The sequence below is a fragment of the Fukomys damarensis genome, unplaced genomic scaffold (genome assembly GCF_012274545.1).
Source record: "Fukomys damarensis isolate Sample0158 unplaced genomic scaffold, DMR_v1.0_HiC HiC_scaffold_32, whole genome shotgun sequence".
NCBI lineage: Eukaryota > Metazoa > Chordata > Mammalia > Rodentia > Bathyergidae > Fukomys > Fukomys damarensis.
Window position 1 is genome coordinate 2916523 of NW_022900944.1, and position 15264 is coordinate 2931786.

The window sequence follows — 15264 nt, forward strand, 5'->3', positions numbered from 1 at the left end:
AACAAAATGGAGTTTCCTTTCATCCATTACAAGAAATGATTCTCAATGATCTGACATCACTGGGAAATTTCCACTAGGTTCTGATTATTCTGCACTGGTGTGACAAGTTAACACTTTCGTAGTGTGAACACAAAAACATACTAAGTAATGGTAGGGTGCTAAAAGGGCATGGCTCTTGTTTGCATAAAGAAATAAACTATTTCTCTTTTGTTTTAGTGCAAGCCTTGATAACATAGGATGAAATTCACTGATTAAATTAACTAATGACAGCAATGAAAAACAGTTCACAGCAGGCAGGCACTATATCTTATTTCTCCAAATTGTTGGACTTCAGCTAGGTCTCTGATCTATTTATGTTGTAACTCTTGAGCATCTCTTAGCTTTTCATTAAGTTGACAAATGCATATAGATTGCCACTTAAATAAAACTACATTGTTGCAATTTTGATACCAGTACTCATTTGAGTACTTAGCAGCAGATTTCTCCGTAATTTAATTTTCCTATTTATATGAAAAGAAGATAGGGTTTGCTGACATCTAAATACTCTACCAACTTTAGATTCCACAATTATATTAAACATATCCTTCTTGGGGAAGGAAAAAGAGCAAAAGAGGTATATGCATAAGTACTCTTCACATGGTTAATACAGGCAGTGAAAAAAGATCACTAACAATGAAAGCAGTAACTAATAAATATAAGGGGTTTTGAATGGTGCAGATGATTTTTAGATTGAAAGGTACTTAAGAACCAATATAAACTGGGTGTGGTGGTGCACGCCTGTAATCCCAGCACTTGGGAGGCTGAAGCAGGAGGATCACTGTGAGTTCGAGACCAGCCTGGGCTACATAGTGAGTTCCAGGTCAGTCTCAACTACATAGCGAGACCCTGTCTCAAAACAAAATGAAACGAAACAACCAATATAATAGCAGAAATTTTTAGACGTGAGTCTGGTCTTGAAGTTTAGTAAAATTCTGACAGAATCATATAACAGAAGTAGTGTTCTCTAACTGCTTCCCTCACCTCACCACATTGGTGTAAAGGTTACGTACTTATAATCAGTATGAACAGTTAGCCAGAGAACCATCAGAATGCATATAGTTTAAATTTTATGCTAACATTAACTTGAGCCTTTGTGTATTTTTACTTCTGAATGAGTAAATTTATAAATGTTAACAAAAAACATCAGAGTGGCATTGTTTATTGAGTTTATTGGTACATTTTAGGTGTACAATACCATTACATTCATCATTGGGATCTTGTACCTTTATTCAACTTATCTTAGTTCTTATTTTTGCCCATTCCCCAGCCCTCCTTTCTCCCCTCCACCCTTCCCTGTTTACAGTGACACTGTTTCCATGTTCTTCCTTTCACATATTTTTTCTTCTCCCTTTTTACCTTTCCCCTATCCCTCCTACTTCTTCTACTTGCTTAGATCTATTCTTCCTATTACACAATATCAATTATACATTTTGATCCTTATTTATACTTTTAGTTTTTCACAACAGAGAAACTATTCAGTTTTTACATATGTGTAAATATATAAATATCGCTAGTTTCTCATTCTTCATGGCTGAGTAGTTCTCCATTTTATTTTTTAAAAAATCACATCTTCTTTATCCAGTCTCCAGTTGATGGGCAAATGGGCTGTTTCCAAATTTTAGCTGTTACAAACTTTGCAGCTATAAATAAGGGTGAGCATATATAGCTGTGGTAGGATTCTTTTAATTCTTTTTTGGAAGATACCCAGCAAAGCAATAGTTGGGTCAAATGGGACTTCTAATCCTACTTGTTTGAGGTATCACCATATTGATTTCCACAGTGGTTGCACCAAACTGCACTCCAATCAACAATGAAGAAGGGATCCTATCTATCCATAAGCCCATCAGCATTTGTTATTGGTTGATTTCTTGATAGTAGCCATTCTTACTGGGTGGAGGTGGAATCTCAGTGTTGTTTTCATCTGCATCTCTTGAATGACCAGTGATGTTGAACATTTTTTCATATGTTTATTTGCCACTTTTACCTGTTTGTCTGAGAAATATCTGTTCATTTCAGATGCCCAATTTTGAATTGGGTCTTTATATTTGGAGGTCTGTGTTTTTAGTTATATATATTCTAGACATTAAAACTTTGTCTGAGGAACAGCTGGTAAAAAATTTTTTCCCACATTGTGAGTTGTCTCTTAACTCTGCTTGTGATTCCTCTGTCAGTGAAAAAGATTTTAAAAAGATGAGATCTCAATTCCTGTTTCTTTGTGCTAGTTCCCATACTACTGAAGATTTGTTCATAATGTTTTCCTATGCCAATATCTTCAAGAGTTCTACTTAACTTATCTTCTAGCAAGTTTGCTGTTCCTGTTTTAGTATTTATATCTTTAATCCACTTGGATTTTACTTCAGTGCATGGTAAAAGATAATGGGTCTAGTTTTAATCTTTGACAAGTTGAAATCCAGTTTATCCAACACCATTTATTAAAAATGTTATCTTTCCTCCAGTGAGGATGGTTGGCTCCCTTGTCAAGATGAGGTAGCTGAGTGTGTCAGGAGTTGTTTCTGCATCTTCTTATCTGTTTCACTGATCCTTGGGTCTGTTTCTTTGCCAGTAGCATGCTGTTTTTACAACTGTGACTTTGTAGTATACTTTCAAGTTGGGGATTGTGATATTACTCTATTATATTATATTATAAGTACTTGGAATATTGCATATAATTATGTACACACATTTTCAATATTGACTTCAATACTTTATCTCCCTTGAAGTTTTATTGTTTTGAAGTTTAAAATAAATTTTGAGGGTGATGTAGTGACAAGAGGCTGTATGTTTGATTTTTATTTGTCATATTTTACACATTTCTCTGGTTAAATTTATTAGAATTTTCAGCATGAGTAGTTTATAGATCTTTAATAATGTAAGAGGTAATGTGAGAAATATGAAACTGTAAAATATAGGTTAAGGGAAGAGATAGCAATATAAAGATCACAAACCATGCTTCACATAATATAATGTAGACATTTGAAATAATAGATAATATTCAGCATTTGAATATGTGAATGAGATATTGTTAATGAAAGGAATTAAGAGTTTGATGATAGCTTGATTAATTTAAGGTAGTTAAAATTATCAACCTGATTTTTTAGCATACTGAAAGTGTATCATTTACTGTTAGAATCTAGGATACTTGACTGTATTAGAGACTGATCAAAGCATAAATCTAGTGTTTTGGATAACTTATAGGCACTGCTTAGGCTTTTTTTTCATGATTTTCACTACATTTCTCAGAATGACAAAATTGTTATCCTTTTGACTAGCATATTCCTTGCACATATTAACAGTACTAATTATATTTCTGGTGTAAGTGCCCTATTGTCTCCAGAAGTTGATAGCACAGATTTTTGACTTAACCAATTGATCGTTCCTTCCTCCTTCCCCATCTCTCTTTGTCTTGCAGTACAGAGTATCAAACCCAGGATTTCCTGTATGCTAAACATGTTTTCTCTACAACTGATCTACATCTCCATTCTTTAGTCTGTCGATTTCCAGATTAACTCAAATATAGGGAACTTTGCCTTTCTCAGAAGGAATCCCCCAGATGCCAGTCATGATGCACGAACTACAGTAAAACCTTGGTTTGTGAGCATACTTCATTCCAGAAACATGCTGAACGTGCAAAAGCACTTGTACATCAAAGCAAATTTCCTCATAAGAAATAATGGAAAATCAGATGACTTGTCTTGCAGCCCAAAAATATTCTTAAAAAATGATTACAATGTTGTAATATAATATAAAAAAGAAAATGCAAAATGTAGACAAATTAACTCATATTTACTGTTCATGACTGATGTGAGGGAGGCAAGGGAAAGGAGGGCTATTGTGCAGGATGACCTTCACTATCACTAAAGGAGTCACTGCTATCAATTAGCTCAATGGAATCTTTTTCCTTTCACACAACTTTAACGTGGAAAATATGCAACGACACTTGTTTTGTCTCATTTTGAGAATTTCGCATTAAACAAATTCATGTCTCACATTGCTCAAGCCTTATGTGGATGGTGCTTGTATAAAAAACTTGGTGCTATTTCCCACATTTTATACATCTCTCTAATCTAATTTGAAGTGAGAGATTCCTTTGCCTTTTTCTGCTGCTTTTCTGCAGAGATCTTCTCCATAACCTCTTGCTGTTGGGAGATGCTCACTCACAATTCCACAGAGAAACGGAGAGAGAAGAGGAAAGGGACAAGGACAGAGGAGCAGGGAGGGGGAAGAGGGTAGGAGGAGGGAGAGGGGAAGGGGAGAAAGGAAAAGGGAAGGGAAACAAAGGGAAGATAAGACCTATTAGCTCACTTATGATCATGTGATGTTTGGCTTCACACTTATTTGTACTGCAAGACATCCCTCATTTAGCAAGTTAAAATTTACTAGAAATATTTGCTCATCTGACAGAACATTCACAAAACAAGTTACTTGTAATCCAATGTTCTATTGTTTCATAACTAACTCATGTTTTAACTCACAGCAATATGAATGGCACTTCTACTTTAACACATTTGTTCATAAGTGCTACTGTTCTCACAAATAATAAGAAAGTTCATCTTTCACATAAGGAAACATTTGAATTGATACTTGTAGAAGCATATACAGTATTCTGCTGTGTTAATAGTTGTACTGAGAAGAGCCTTAACTTCTATATGGAACTGTGTGGAATGGTGTCTCGATCCTGAGAAACTCCCCTTCTACAAACTTAAGTCTAAAACATATTTTTAAGATTATTTTTATAGTTAAAGTGAAAACAATTAGATATGGTGCTTGAAAAAGTTAAAAGATGTTGAAAATCTTGTTTCTTACCAAGTTTGATAATTCTTACAATTTCAATTTGAAACCTAAACATGAGATTCTATAATTCCCTGAAGAAAAAATGCACACACACACACACACACACACACACACACACACACACACAAATCAAAGGGATAGTCGGGGGGGCATATTCAATGAAGAGTAAGAACTAATGCTCAAGAATTTAAGAATATAAATAGCATTGGGCTGGGTATTTAGCTCAGTGGTTCCGCTGCCTGCCTTGCAAGCACAGGGACCTCAGTTGCCCTTGAACTAATACAAAGAATCAACAAGTGGGATCTCTTCTTATTAAAAAGCTTCTGCACAGCAAGAGAAACAACCAATAGTGGGAAGAGACAACCCACAATGTGGGAAAAAAATTTCACCAGCTTTTCCTCAGACAAACTTTCACTATCCAGAATATATAAAGAGCTTTAAAAATCAGACCTCCCAAATTTAAAGACTCCGTTCAAAAATGGGCATCTGAAATGAACAGACATTTCTCAGGCAAAGAAGTAGAATTAGCAAATAAACATACAAAAAAATGTCAACATAACTGTTCATTCAAGAAAAGTAAATAAAAAGAACACTGAGATTCCACCTCACCTCAGGAAGAATGGCTGCTGTCATGAAATCAACCAATGACAAATGCTGGTGGGGCTGTGGCGAAAGAGGAGCCCTGCTCCACTGCTGGTGGGAGCGTAGACTGGTGCAACCACTGTGGAAATCAGTATGGAGATACCTCAAAGAACTAGGGTTGGAGGTTCCATTTGACCCAGCTGGTATCTTTCCCAAAGAATTAAAAGAATACTACCACAGTGATATATGGACACCCATGTTCATAGCAGTGCAATTCTTGATAGCTAAAACTTGGAAACAGCCCAATTGCCCATCAACTGGAAACTGGATAAAGAAAATGTGCTTTTTCTATAAAATAGAGTACTACTCAGCCATAAATAATAAAAAAACAGAGACATTTATAGCTAAATGGATGCACATTGAGGCCATACTCTTTAATTGAAATAAATAGGACACACATGTAAATACCAGTTTCACTAGTGTGAGAAACTGAAAGTATAAATAAGGACTAAAAGGTACAATAGATAATGTGAAACAACTTAGTGGAAGGGGAAATGGGAGGAGTCAGGGTAATGAAAGATGGGAATGGAATTAACATGAGTAAAAGAAAAAAAGAAACAAAGTCTTTGTAGATAGGGATGGGTGGAGGGGTTGAAGGGAGGGCTGGGGAATGGGGAAAAAGTAAGAGCCAAGATGGATTATGTAAAGGTGCAAATTTCTAATGGTGAATGTCACTACATTGTATACCTTAAATGTACCAAATTAATTAGTTTGTTTAATTAATTAATTAAAATCAATTTAGCAATATTGATTCCTCAAAGAGAAATAAACATATGGAATTTTTTGTGCCTATAACTTTTTTCTCACTTGTACATAAATCACTTCTATACTTTATCTTTGGGCAAAGATAATTTTCCCACATCTTATCACATATAAAAATACATATGAACAATTTCTTAAGAAAATATAATGTCTACTTGACCGTCACATTATATGCAGAATTATGTTATGAGGAAATAGTGCATTGTCACGTTCCTAGCAAATAATTTATCCTACGGAGACCTCTTAAGAACCAGTCAGCTATATTCCCATGAAGCAGATCATGGCGTCACTCGCGTGGACCCTAGGACTGCAGCACATGATGTGCCGAGCTGCTGCCTCTGCACACAGGGCAGATGGACTGCAAAAGGGCCGCTGCTAGACGCAGTCATGGCTTATGAGGATCTCTATTTCAGCTGCAAATTAGGGAGGAAAAGGCATGTTTTAAAAGAATGAGAAAAGAAGCAGTGACTCTGAGTGTCTGATTACAGAAAATAATAGTAAACATCTATTTCAATAGACAGTTCCTTTCTCTTTGCCAGGCAAGATGTCGAAGTCTGTTAATGAATAAGGTTAGCTAGAGTAATAGAGTGAAGTGTAATGACTGAGGTTATTTTATACCAATTTACTGAAAATGAGTTATGGATTAGCAATTAGGTGTTTGTTGTAGGCTTTCAAAAATCATTAAAAAAAATCAAACTACAGTTTATGAAACCTAGAGTTAAATTATTTTAAGTTTGGTAGTTGATAACTGAATTTTTATCATGTTGAGGTACCATTAATATACAGGTTAAAAGAGATGATCCCAGCCCTAAATAAATTTACAGTTCTTTAGGTAGAAGGACAAAAGTGGATCCCATAACTCCGCAAGAAGGTGGGAAGGTGGGAGAGAGTCAAGAGCACACTAGTTGGCCTGTGATGGTAGGTAGGGCAGCTGTTACGCACTGTGCTTGGATCTTCTCTGAAAGGAGAAATACAAGTCGAAACAAATCGACCTACCAAATAAGGGGTAGGAGGACGTTTACTTCAGGAATGGTAATAGCCAGTTCACCGAACACATAAAAGGCTCGTGTAAAAGAACAAAGAAAATAGCATATCATCTTCTTAGAAATGAAGTTGAAAAAGAAGAGTGATGTGATTATAGGCCAAAGGTGTAATCGGAATCTGCCAGTCACAGCTGTGAGTGTGACAAAAGGAAAAACTGCTGTCTCTACCTTCTAGTGATAGTTTATGAAAGAAGAAAACTTTACATGAAAAGGTAATGAAGAAAGAGGGGGTATGTGAGTAATATTCTCCTTAATTTCCAGAGTTATTTGGCTAATTTCAGAAAGCCATAGGTATCTTGCCATCTTAACATGCCTTCATCCTTGGGATTTGCCTTCAAAGATGAATCCATTGTTTTGAAGAGGCAAAAGCCTTGTAGAGTTTCTGGGGAACATCGGAACCTGATATCCACAGTTTACCTATTACTATTCATTATGCATTACCAAGAGCAGAAACTTGCATGAAATGACTTGTATAGTATATTTAAAAGAAATCAACCCTAGATTAGGTAAAATCCTTCTAGTTAAGAAAACATCATCTCTCTTTCCAAAGAACATTTAGCAAAAGGTTGCTGTTCTTTGGGTACAGAAAAGCAATTTGTCAAGACCTCTTTCAAATTCAGAAATCTTTTTAAAAGTGTGTAGAGTAGGCATTAAGGAGAATAAATATTCCAACAATCCACGGTGATCTACCATGATAACACTTTCGCATCATCTATACTGATGTGGAAAGTTAAAGAAAAAAAATCAAAATTCTTATTGATATTGTTGCTTAGCATCCTTTAAAAATGCTACAGTATGGTTGGGTGAGTGCTGCTGGCCATTAGTCTCTAGAGGCCTAGGATGTTGCTGAATTATCTGTGCTCCATAGTACAGTTCCAGTACTGGCCAGTTTGAGAAGCCCTGCTCTAAAGAATACAGGATTGAGTGAGATTGTCATTATCAGGTTAGTAGTGAAAACTTAAGTGAATATGTAGCAGATGATTAAATTTTTTAAAATGTAGCTGTCATAAAACTACATGCTATATTAGAGTTTGCTTTGTTTAATTTTGGTTTACTGAAGTTTATTTTGATAAAATAATGGCCAGATGTTCTAAATAAGTGAATATGAGAATGTAAATGCCATTTTCATGTGACTTAAACTAAATGAAATCTACATGGCTCTTACTAAGAGATAGATTAAAATACTTCCAATTCTTTCAAGCAAAAAAAAAAAAATTGCTGCTGTATTAACCCAACCTATTGCTTCACACAGAAACTTTCTCTCTGAGAGTCACTTGGGCATGTTTTTCAAAGCTCATTAATGTCATGTAAGTAGAGTCAGGTAATAAACATGTAGATGATGCTTTATGTCAGTGTTGTACGCAATCTTGGACATTTCTGATGCCTGTGAGGTATCATTCAGCCATGGAAAGTTAGGATGTGCACCATGTAGCCTTTGGACTCACAGCAGTAGCTTCCTAGACACCAATTACGTTATATCTTCCAGACTCTCAAGAAAGAATGTTAATTAGAGAAATGCTGGTGATTGAGAGAAAAACAGCCAAAAATTTAAGCAAACACATTTCTTATATTTAATACAATAGCATTGTTTGTGAAATGCTGCTGTTCATAAAGAATGCTACTCAGCTAAAGAAATCTTAGACTGCACATGTTGCGTGTGTCCAGTTCTACTACTATGTGTTTACAGGTGTCTGGTAACAGCCCACGAATATACATAAATGAATGATGTGACTATGGTCCTGCAGACTGCTGGGGCTTTGTCCCTGTTCCCTCTTTCCTTCATCTATTTGACTCCTAGAGCTTGGCATCGCTGTGCATCTACCCTGCGATGTCTGACTTCTCCCAGTGCTTTGCCTGTTCTCTCACATTGTATCATAACAGCACCAAACTTCCATTCATTAACTTCCCCTGACCTTGTAATCCCCTACTGTGAGCTATGTACAGAAGGCCCAGGCCTTCCTCATTTTCCATTCCAGGCTTACCAATGAGGTTGCCTTTCTATATAACTGACCTCTCAATTTAAAATGTGAAACTATTCTTTTACACTCTGGGCTTTCCACTTTCAAAATACAAGTGTTCACACTGACAATTAAAATGAACTGTGTACCAAAAGCAGCCATTTGCTAAACCACGTAGATCTGGGAACTAAATCAGGTACTGATTTTGAAATTATAGTATGCTACCTGGAAAATTTAAAAATTATTTAAATGGAACAGGCATAATCCTCTGTCTTAATAAAATCTTAACTGAAGGGCCAGGGATGTACCTCAGTGGTTCCGCCTCCTCCTTTGCAAGCATAAGGTCCCGATCCCTGGTACAAAAAAAAATAATCTTGACTGATAAAAATGGCAAGAAAACATGTAAATACAAATAGAGTGCTTAAAAGTCTTACAGAAAATTGCGCAGCAAATACAAAAGGCACTTCAGACTCGTGTAGTTGAATCCATGTAGTAAACAATCCTTGCTCAAACTTTGAGTAAAAATCATATTTTCCTATAACTGTCAAATACGCCTATAATATTGGTAGTTCCATACATGTTCTTGTCTTTCTTTCCCTCATGATAGTACATCCTTTGCACATTTAAGCCATGACCAATGATAACCAATAGCGATCTCTGTCAGTCATTCTTCAGGCATCTGGCTTTTGTAATAAAAATGCCATGATTCCCCACTGAATCTCTTTAAAAGTTCAGATTCTTCTTTTACCTAAAGGGCAGTGGAGCGAGAGAGAAATGGTGAAAGATTCCAAGATAAAAATATGAGTTTCCGCATATGCGGTTCTTATCACACCTTAGTCACCTTGCTGTATGTATACAAAAAGTTTATAATGTTTGCAGTAACTCAGTTGAAAACATATAAATTATGTTTAAAACCTCCTTTCGTATCTTAATGAGTATTTCCCTAAATGATCCTTTACAAATAACAGTAGTTTTCAGGGATATCAGTCCACTCATTTGCTCTACACCTCCTCTGAGGAAACAGGCCCCTACCTCTCTGTGTCATTCTCTCATCAAGCATGGCTTCCAAATCAGGTTCATTTAGAACACAGCAAACCCTGTGAGCATTTCCACCCTAAGTTATGTCCTTTAGCTTTGCCTACATGCCTTAAGTCTGGTTATGGAATCTAAAAAATTTAGTTGCTTAAATATAAAAGAAATGCCCATGAGTCTAAACTGATCTTTCCCCTCTCTGTTACAATAAGGTGACTACTTGAATAAGTAAACAAGTGGAAGGAAAGAGACAGACTTTCCAAACTGAAGAATTTTGAATCATTTAAGTGGAGGCTCTTCCAGCCTGCAAGCAAGAGAGGGAGTATGAAACATTTCCAAAGTCTAATTCATGATAAGGGAGGGGAGAGGTCGAGTAACTTCATAGTGTGACTGTATCTCAGCCCAGTGATTAACGTGGATATTAACAGTCCTAAACCGAAGGAAAGAAGGGAAAAGAAAAAATATGAGAAAAAGAAAAAATGAAAACAAAGTCTTTGTGAATAGGGAAGGGAGGAGGGGTGAAGGGAGGGCAGGGGTAAGGGGAAAAAGTGAGAACCAAGATCTGTCATGTAAAGGTACAAGATCCCAATGATAAATGTAACTGTACTGTATACCTAAAATGTACCAATAAACTCGAGAAAAACAAAACCAAAACCAAAAACAGCCCTAAACCACACTGATCACAGATACACCTGAAACGAGGGTACAGTGAGATAAAACGAAACTTCACCTCTGTGGTTCCTTCAGTGACCTTCAACCCCAGGACTGCTTTTCCTGAGAAAAGCACTGCATAAGTACCAGTAGTGAGACACCCTCCGAGCAATATGGGAACAGTACCCCTTGAAACTGCCCACGTGATCAAAAATAATGTCACAGGAAACTGTCACAGCCGAGAGATCACGAAGAGACATGCAAGCTAAGTGACATGACCTGGTGCACCATTTGGGATTTTGACCCAGAAAAAGAGATGTTAAGTAAAAACCATGGAGATCTAATAAACCACAGACTATACTTAATAACAATGGGTCAAATAAACATATAAGATAATAATAGGGGGAAATGAACATGGAATACTTGACAGCTTTATAACATTGTCCCTTTTTCTGTAAATGTGATGCTGTCATAAAAATAAAGTTATTTTTTAAAAAGAAAAGACATTCAGTTGCTCACATAGTGTTATATGTGGACTATAGTGTTTTTGGATAATCCGCTGTACGCTATTGCCAATCAGAATGTTAGGCATAACGTGGATATATAGTCATAAACTTAATCATACAAAACAATATGAGGTATTGCCTCAGTGTTACAGGAAAGAAGCATTTGCTTTTTCCCAGATGAGCGAATCTTACTCAGTTCATCTACCTGACTACAGAAACCACTTTGCCGTCACTGATTTTTAGCAGCAGCACACCTAAGGGATGACCCCAGAAAGACTTCTGATTTCTGATTTCTCTTTTGGGTCACCAGAAGTTCTTTCTTTTTTTCTTTTTCTTTTAAATCCACATATCTAAAGAGAAAATAAGACTCTGAGACCAAAGATTATGCTTCCACACTCAGAGGTGAAGTTCTGGGAGTTGAAGGTCCAGGGTGAGAAATGGAATAAAGTTTTTAAAACTAGAAATCAATGTCACCAACTCTATTGAGGATAGTTAGGCTGATAGGTTATGCAGTACCAGCTTTCCAGGAAGGGGTCTTTACTGTGTGTCAGAAGCCCCTTCAGGATGACAGTGCATGTGGCCATGTTTAGTAAGTTGCATGTGTTCCATCCACTGCAGGATTCAGCATTGGGTGCTAGCCAGCCTCTATTTTCCTGAAGGTTTGGCTCATAAATAAAAGCACTTATCATCCTTTCATGGTAGAGAGAGAAGTTTGTGTTCTCCCTCTTGTATTTGGCATTTTTCTCCTTTATAACATACCTCTGATATTCTAGTTGATTTAGTTTTCCCTTTGCTTTCAGGGGGTTGACCAGTTGGCCTGGAGACTGTCCCTTTCTCCATGGGACTTTTGAGCTGATTCCTGTCTGGGGCAAACCACTGACTCTGGAAATCAAAGTTGTCACACATGAGGCATAAACATGACCCCTTTCATAGACGCCTCCATCCTTTCCACATGAAAATCTGCAGAAAGTTTTCTCTCCATTCCTTACTATAAACAATTCTAGTTGAGAAGACATAAGAGATAGAAATTAGAAATTAGAAAATGTAAGGCAGGGGAAGAGAAAGCAAATCCTTGATTTTCTTTTTCTTGAAGGAAATTTAAACTTTATCCTTATAAAGTATAGTCATGGGGTTGTATTCTAGGAATCCTTGACATTTCCTTCTCTGGAACATAGTTTTATCTGAATATAGTTAAGAAGTAGGTAGAATATTTTGATTTGGGAGAACCATATATGACAGGGAAAACCCAAAATTATTGAGAAAAATGTTAAATGAGGCCCTGGAGTTTATTAAAAAGCCTGAATATCCTCATGTCTGCTAAATTCAGAGCCTGCTCTAACATTCTACAGCAGATGTATCTGACTGAAGATCTCCACATTTGAATAATTTAAATAGAACAACATACAGAAAAGCAGTAAATTATTAAAATACTGGGAATTAAGGACTCCACAAAGAAATTTTAGAGTGATGTTTCCATTTAAATTCTGAGTTAAGGTATGACAGCATGTAACATTCTTCTTCTGTCTTAAATGAGGGTGTTTTAAAAGAGAAAAACTTTAAAATATAGGAAATTTCAGATTGCCATAAACAGTGTGATTTTATGAACTATGAGCATTTTTATTTGTATAACAAAAGTACACAGCCCTCAGAAACACAATTAAATTTCAAGATTTCTAGAACATGTACATGTGTTTTCAGATCTGTGCAAAATGATACCAAAGTAAATATTTTGATTTTTATTTTTCTATTTTCCTTGCTGTTCAAGATATTTCATTGAGATGAGCTATCACTATAAAGTAAACCAATGAAAATTTGAAATTATTCTCTAAAAGTTACTGATGCAGTGATCAACCTTTGGACCACAAAATTTGTCCAAGGGTAAATTTCCCCACAAGAATAAAATAATTAAATAGGTCTTTCTGACAGTATCTCAGGAAAGACAATATTTATCTTTTGTAATTATATCAAAAAAACCTTGACAATGAGAAATATTAATAGAATTTAAATTGTATAATTGAAGTATTTTCCTGCTAATATTTTGTGTTAATGAATATAAAAATATAGGGTTATCATCGTTTTGTAACATTTTCTTAACTAATTGGACACATACATGTCCCAAAGTCGTCTTTTAAAACTATACAGTCTAACTCAGCAAAGTTTCATGTTTCCAGTGATTTCTTGTCTTTCTATTTATGCTTCAGGAATCATCTATAATTCCTGTCCTTTCTCTTCTTATCCTACAATTGGTAGAATAAATTCCTATGACTATAAAAGGCCAAAGAGAAATGACATTTGATAACGAAGAAAATATTTTCCAAAAGTACATTGCAGGATGTGAACAAATTATACTGCATTATATATTTTCAACGTATTTTATCTTAGTCCCATCCTAAACATATGAATGTTCTGAAAGCAGGGAGGATATCACTAGAAAACAAAAAAATTGTCTGTGTGATCTTGGTAGCTAATAGTGCACAGCCTGCAAATTGCAGAAGTTCAGGAGGGCAACGGCATCTTCATTTAATATTGTTGCCGTACTCTGTCAACCATTAAATAAAAGTTTCTGAAATCCTAGTATCTCCTTTTCTTCTTTTATTTTTAATTAAAACTGCAGAGAATCATTGACTGAAAAGTCTTCTATCCTCTTACTTTAAGAAAAATGTTACCTCAGTCTTTTATACTCCTCCTTAATCATGAATGCAAATAAAATTCAAAGTGTAATCAGCAGCTGCTGGATGAGAGCACAGAGCAAACTGGGTTGCCATGGGAACTGTGAAGTCAGTCCTTGACCAGACAAAGAATAATACCTGGGATGAGTGTGTGTGCATGTGTTTGCATGTGTACATGCATGGTTTGTGTGTGCATGCACTTAACAACAATTTACAAAGAACAACTAAAAGTATTTCACAGCATTTTTCTTAAAGAAATTATTCATTTGTAGATATTAAAGTCAAATGGCAATGAATTAATTCAGCTAATACATTACACTGGTAAGACCTTGCTTTTTTGTTGGAGACAGGGTAGTCCAATCCAGGAACAAACTAGAAGTGTGAATAAGGCATTATTAAACCACAACCGAATGCAATAAATATCGAACACCTCCTTTTGCAAACAAACAATTAACATAATCATTTAGCCTATTATTGTTGTCATTATCCTTGTCTTCACTTCTCCAACAGGCATCACAGCATTTTAATTTTATTTTCTCCTGGGAAAGAATTAGCTCTTTCTCTAAGCTGCTGAGGAAAAGTATTATAAAGCTTTTTAAATGTTGAATATAAAGGTCAACCCACTGAGGGATTTTCATCTGTGAGTAAACACATTCAGAGGAAATAGTGTTCCACATCACTCTTATTCAACATAAATGTAGTTTTAAACTGACTAGAAGAATACTGAGTATCTTAATCTGGTGTGTATAATGGCCATTGCAGGTGATAATATGGTTAGAATGTGACCGTTAGACTTTACTAAAACTCATTAATAAGTTTTCGTCTGTAACAAAGAATAGCTCGGTTCTGCCGCTGCTGGTTTTGTTCTGTGTTGTCAATACCTTGGAGGAGAAACATATGCCTGATTAATAAGAAATAAAAGCAGTTGCTTTTGCTGGTAGAAAATGTGAAATTAGGTTTGGAGCACATGGGCAGAACATTTGCCAGTTGCCACAGCGATTGGGAAGGTGTTTAGCCTCTCTTCTCTCGCCCCCTTTGCTGAGAGGCAGTGGTACTACCCTTCTTTCTTTGAACACCATCTCACACCTGGGAGGTAGTCCTTTTTCATCAGGTGCTCTTCATTCACAGTGTGAGATAGGTCACTGTGCGTCTCTCAGCTTTCCAGTTGAGA